General features: G+C 41.1%; 1 pseudogene; it reads left to right on the forward strand.

Moving 5' to 3' along the window:
* Window positions 1–1,024: 1,024 nt before the first annotated feature.
* On the forward strand, window positions 1,025–1,621 carry Ube2c-ps1 (ubiquitin-conjugating enzyme E2C, pseudogene 1; annotated as a pseudogene).
* Window positions 1,622–6,891: the final 5,270 nt, after the last annotated feature.

Genomic DNA, 6,891 nt, shown 5'->3' on the forward strand with positions numbered 1-6,891 from the left:
TCTTATTTAATCCTGTTCAAGATTCCCAAGGAGGCTAAGTTACCCATCCAAGACTCATCACTTGCTGAAGCCCTGTAGAGGGCAGCGGTGGGTGAACAGCACTTAGGCGTTTGCGTGACTTCACAATGGAGACAGTCTTCACAGGTGGCACAGCCTTGCTAAGGGGAAAGAACTGACCGGTAAATCAATGATGGGATTAAGATTATGAAACTTTGGGGTTGGGGATTTGGCTGAATGGTAGAGCGCTTGCCTAGGAAGCACAAGGTCCTGGGTTCGGTCCCCAGCCCCGGGAAAAGAAAAAAGAAAAAAAAAAGAAAAAAAAATTATGAAACTTTGTAACATCTACCTGTCTATCTCTATCTATCTATCTATCTATCTATCTATCTATCTATCTATCTATCTATCTATCTATCATCTATTATCCATCTTTCTATTTAATATCTATCATCTATCTATCGTCCATCTTTCTATCTATCATCTATCTATATGTACATCTATCAATCTATCATCTATCCACCTACATATCAATCATCTATAATTTGTCTGTCTGAGTTTCTGAGTGAGAGCTAATGACATGTCTCAGTGGGTAAAGACCCTCGCCGTCAAGCTTGACAACCTGAGTTAAGTCACCGGAGTCCACACTGAAATGAAAGAACCAATTCCAGCATGTTATCCTCTGATATCCGCATGTGTGCCTTCACATGCATGCATCTGCTCACAGACACATGTCATACACACACAAACATACATGAACATAATACACAGGCTCAAGTTAGTCAATAAGATGTAAACTGAAGTATGGCATAGCAACATATGCCTGTGATCCTAGCATTAGGGAGGGTTGTCAGGGAGATTGTAAGGGTCTGAGACACTGGATGCCGCATGACAAGACCTTGTCCTAAGTTACACAAATTAAATTAATGGTAAAAATCAATCAATACAAATATGAACATGGTCTCAGACTGTTGTTTTTTGTAAACATTACAGGTCTCCACACTCCAGTCCCTGTGCCAGCACCTCTGGGATGGCCTTGCAGAACCTCGACCCAGTTGCAGCCAGTGTTGCCCAAAGGAGCAGAACCCTGCGGGGGCGGCACCTGGGACCCTGTGGGCAAGAGGCTACAGCAGGAGCTGATGATTCTCATGATGTCTGGTGACAAAGGAATTTCCACCTTCCCTGAATCAGACAACCTGTTCAAATGGTTAGGGACCATCCACGGAGCGGCTGGCACCATATATGAAGACCTGAAGTATAAACTCTCCCTAGAGTTCCCCAGTGGCTACCCTTACAACGTACCCACAGTGAAGTTCCTCACACCCTGTTACCACCCCAACATGGACACCCAGGTCAACATCTGCCGGGACATCCTCAAGGATAAGTGGTCTGCACTGTATGGTGTCAGGACCATCTTGCTCTCCATCCAGAGCCTGCTAGGAGAACCCAACATCGAGAGCCTTTGAACACACATGCTACAGAGCTCTGGAAAAACCCCACAGCATTTAAGAAGTACCTGCAAGAACCCTATTCAAAGCAGGTCTCCAACCAAGAGCCCTGACGCCAGCTCTCCAGCTTTCTCTTGTGTCGTCTCTTTTCTTAGATCGTCTGGCCTTTCTCCGTGGTTTCTGAGCTATGCTGTTGTTTTTGTTTTATTTGTTTTTTTTTAATTAAGTCTGCTTGAACCCTTACAATGTATATTAAATAAATACATGTTGAAAGAAAAATTACAACCAACTAGCTTTTCTTATTCTCCTTTCTTATATAATTTGACTTTCCCTAAAAAGAGATTAGAGTTGAAGCCCTAATTCCCTGTCTATTCACATTTTAGGTTTCAATAATCAGTATTATATTTTATGTCACTGTGAATTGAGTCAGTCTTAGAATCTCATACCTGTCGCCTCCTTGTTTAGCTTAACACTATAAAGTCAAGTTTTGTGCATATTCCAGCATGTGTCAGAATGTCACTCTTTACTGTTGACTAATACTCCATTATTTGCGTCAAAGACACTTTGTTTATGCACTGGCAATGTTATTGTCATTTATTGGTATAGCTATCTATATTGCAATAAAAGCTGTTGCTATTTATTGATATTTATGTTTCAATAAATGCTGTTTGGATGTGAAATGTTCGCTACAAACTCACATGTTGGAACAATTGGTCCCCAAATAGTGATGTTATTTATGAGGCTGTAGAATCCTGAGCCGATGGTTCTCTTTATAAAAAGCAGGTGACTTGTGGCCCTGAACCTTGCAGTCACGCCCCAATCCCAACTCAAGAACCCTCTGCTTCCTGGTTGGTGCCTTTTCATAGGCAATGCTAGAAGCTACCCTGTCAGAGACAGAACCCCCTTCCTTGACTTTTCCACCCTGATGTATGACAGAGCCATAAGAAAACTAAATCCTCTTTGAAGTTGTTTCTGTCAGATCTGTAGTCACAGTGATGAGAAAACGAACTTATAAAGTAATATAACATTGTTTCTATTACTTGCGATTATGGAAGACTAAACCCAGAAGGCAGAGTGCCTGTGGATAGTGAAAAGTAAAATGTTGATTCATATGTTCCAGAAGATATACTTCTAGGCCAAACTTGTGATTAAGCTCTTTCCTTGACCTTTTAATTGCCAAAAATGACTACTTCGGGCATGCATGGGGTACAAAATGACACACAGATAAACATGTGTAAGCATGAAGAGCACAAGTTCATTTACACAGCCATCCCTCTTCTTCTTGTGGTCAGAGCACTTAAGATCTATTTTTAAAAAGATTAAAGTATGTTTTATTTAAAAATGATTTTTGACGGCTGGAGAGATAGCCTAGTGGATAAGACTACTGACTGCTCTCACAGAGAACTCAGGTTCAATTCCCAGCACTCACACGATGACTCACAACCATCAGTCATCCGTCTTCCAAGTGACCCAATGCCCTATTCTGGGCTGTGTGGACACTGCAGACAAGGTGGTACACTTACATATTTGCAGGCAAACATCCATACACACCAAAGAAAGATGAAACGGATCTTTAAAAATACATAAATAAAAATGAATTTTAAGATTTCCCTACACTGTGCGAGCAAGTCTTCTCTAAACACTTGAAGTCTGGACTAGAACTACAAGTTCTCCAACACTGGGTTCTCCAATAAGCTTGATCCAGAACCCATCCATAGCATACACGCTGCTGGCTATCCCACCTATGAGCTGTTAAACCAGACAATTCCTTCTGGTAAGACCCTTCACACACATACACATGCACACACGCAAACATCCCATTAGTTAATTACCTCCAGAGAACCCTAGCAAACTATTTATTAAACGTAACATAATAACTCTGTATACTGCCCATGTGTCTTCATTCATTTTATTTATATTTATATAATATCTACTCATATTATAATGAAGTTCCACTTAAATGTCAGATATAGTTGTGATGAAGAAGCAAGGAAAAAACTTAATGCATCAGAAAAGAAAAGAAACAGAATGTCTGGCCTCTTTTAGCCCTTTCAAAAGAAGCAGTGTATTCCTACTAGCAATGGTCAACACACTGTGCAATCAGAGTATTGGAACTTTGTCCTCTATCTAATATTGAAGTTCTCTTATCTTTTGATCAACATAATTCTTCTCCCCAGTCTCCCTTCCTGTCTTTTACTACGTAAAGGTCACCTTCTGAACTCACTTCATAATTGATGGAACAGGGTCTGAGAAAAGACAGGTGTTTTTCCTGAGAGAATTGCCCGTGAGCTAATATGTCAACACATGCTGTGGATAGATGGCAAAGACCAAGCACAAGAAACACAAGCAGCTTCACCAGGTAGCTGTGGATCAGATTCTGCCCCTGTTCTTCCAAATGACTCCAAGGTAAACTCTCTAACAGGCGTAATCAAGATGAATAGAGGCCTCCCATTGACATGAACAAGGCATCATTCCACGTTTGAAACTGGGATCATGACAGCAAATTATATTGAGACTCAGACAATGTGCCAGGAATGAGCCGCCCAAGGAGGAAATCCTAGTTCGTATGACTCACTGTTTTGAGCAAATATTAGCATTGGCTACCCAACATTTCTCTTGATACCACTTTTCCAGATCCCTAAAATGTTACATAATACTTTAAGGGAGCCAGGACACGCAGAATAAACTACGGACAGTGTTTGGATGGCTAGTGCCATTACCAAGAGCTTCATCAGACTTAGTAGGTCTCAGAAGGCAGAAGAAAAAATATTTTCAAACACTGTAACTAGCAAGTCCTACATTGAGAAGTGCTGAGTTCGGGAACTGTCTACACAATCTTTCTTCCCATCATGCAACCTGAGCATGGGCTGGGTCCAGAGAAGATAACTTTTGAAGACAGAAAGAAAATTCCTTCTCCATGTGCACATGCAGAGACAATAGATGCAAATGGCAGAAATGTGGTTGAATTCGCTACTCATTTTCTAAGTATCACCACATATTCATGACCACACAGTTCTGGAGACTGATGCTCAACATGGAAAAATGATGGATGCTTGACCTTTAAAGCAGATTAAGCTAGAAGAATTATGGACCAAGTTCTCCCCATACGTCAACTGCACAGTCTTTCATTTTCCATGACAGAAGATTTAGGCTTAGTTTCTAAGATCACATAATAAGACCGAAAGGGAAATATCGCGCCTCTAGATCCCAGCCTAGATGTAAGGTTTTCAGAAGTATTGCGATTTTAATTATTGGATGCACCTTCTGGGAGACATCGCATCCATTCACGGGTACTGCTCACTGTGTGGTGTGTCCCCACATCTCTGAGATCCCCCCTTTATTGTTTCCTTAATATTGTTCAGGAATTTCTCTGGGTTGTGAACATTCCAAACATACCCTGAAACTCTAGGACCCCCATTGCCTCTGGATAAGTTAAGTGGGTGTGAATAACCCATACTAGCAGGAAAGAGGGTTTCAAGGGGATGGTGAAGAGGGATGCGTTAACATCAGGGGAGCGCAAAAAATATAGGATTAGATTCTTAGAGCACACGAGTGAATTGGGAATCCCTGAAAAGTAAATTACTAAAAGGAATGCACACGAAAACAAAGTGATCTAAAAGCAATCACTCTGTGTGTGTGTGTGTGTGTGTGTGTGTGTGTGTGTGTGTGTGTGTGTGTAAAATCAGAGAGAGAGAGAGAGTTAAGTGTGTCATTATATATTCTAATGTGTGTACGTTTGTGTGTGGAAGGGGAGGTAACTCCAGGTAAAACCATTTGATGCAGCTACATGAAAGAGATACTTTTTAAGATGAAGTCAAAAGGGAAAGAGAAAAGAAATGGAGATTGACTCGACCATATCCTACTCTGCCTAGTTATTGTGGGTTATTACAGATTTCTTACTCTAAAATATTGACTTACAGCTCTCTCTCTCTCTCTCTCTCTCTCTCTCTCTCTCTCTCTCTCTCTCTCTCCCTCTCCCTCACTCCCTCTCCCTCCCCCAATGTCCAGTCCCTTCCTGAGACCTAAAGAGCTAATCAGTTACTACCTGCTACACTTATCTTATCTGGCCTTTCTAATTTCCGCCATTTGGAGATGTCTGCCTGGGATTTTGCTGAAATCTCTCTGTCTGGGAACATAAGGAGATTACACTGAGTCACCGAGTTTCCTTGATCTTCTCTACTTCCCCTTGTTGAAGGCATGCCTGTGTTTACTGTGCCAGATAAGGGGCGCAGACAAGGCAAGCACAGACTCTTAGAGGCGGCAAAGGAGTTGGAGATTTCTGTTGTGCATATTGGAAGTGACAAGAGAATTCCACCTGAGAAAACTAGAAAGGGCGCTTCCCCTCGGGTCCCTATACCTAGCTTTGAAAGCTCAGAACTCTGATGTCTGAGGGTGTAACCAGATCCCAGCCCTTTTAAAGAGTGGTTGATTAATTGAAGTGTTTCTGACAGCTAAATAAATATTTTCTAAATAAAAATATGCTTCCTGCCTTAAATGGAATATCAGAACCATTTTTAGAAAACAGAGGATTGCTACTCTGGCCTGCTTTTGCCACCAAGATGTGTTCTCAGTAGAAACTGCTATTTTACTGAAGAGGCCAGCTGGAAACTCCACCACCCAGAAATAGGTAGCAATTTGGTTAAGCCATGCAGGATCTAAGGCTTCCAGAAACAGTGGACTAGTGAACTAGCAAGCAACAGGATGTCAAAGTTTGCTGTGAGAGCTTGAGAAGGGAGGAGAAGAACCTCAAACTCAGATACAGAGTGCCTTCTGTAATGAGAGAAAGAGAGAGGAAGAGCCTTGGACAAAGCAATGAAACCATGAATGAGTCACCAACACAATGGTGGGGGCTATGGGATCAAATCACAACAAACAAACCGGTGTGGCAGGATTTAAATTCTCTCAATAGACGGAGAAGAAAGGGAGTAGAAGTAGAAGGGGGTATCATTTAGGACAAGTAGACAACTGAAAACAATTCTCAAAATTAGCATCATTGTCTGGATACTTAAGAAGACAGTGCAGAAGAAGGGGGAGAGAAAATAAATATATAGCACACATTTTTGCAGCTATGCTTTTATGATGCATACATACACATATGTGTGTGTATGTGAACATAAATTTATCATGTATGTATACAATAACAGACTCAGATTTCTGAAAATATAACGTGGCAAACAACCTACAATGTAAGTGCTGTTTGCAGGAGGGGATATTTGTATGTAGGTGTGGACTTCCTCACTGGTGCCTTAGTACGCAAAGGATTCTGGGATTCAATCCATATGGTTGCATTGAATCCCTGCATGAAGCTCCTGCCATCGTTGAGAAAGTCATAGTAAGAACAGAGAAAAGTGTTCAGGTTTTCATGGTTGTGGTGTTAGTAAATTATCTACATCGTTTATTGGATCATTTATTTACTAATCAAAAGTATTTGTTTAAAAATACTTCATAT

The sequence above is a fragment of the Rattus norvegicus genome, chromosome 10, assembly GCF_021556685.1.
Source record: "Rattus norvegicus strain SHRSP/BbbUtx chromosome 10, alternate assembly SHRSP_T2T, whole genome shotgun sequence".
In the NCBI taxonomy this organism is placed as follows: Eukaryota; Metazoa; Chordata; class Mammalia; order Rodentia; family Muridae; genus Rattus; species Rattus norvegicus.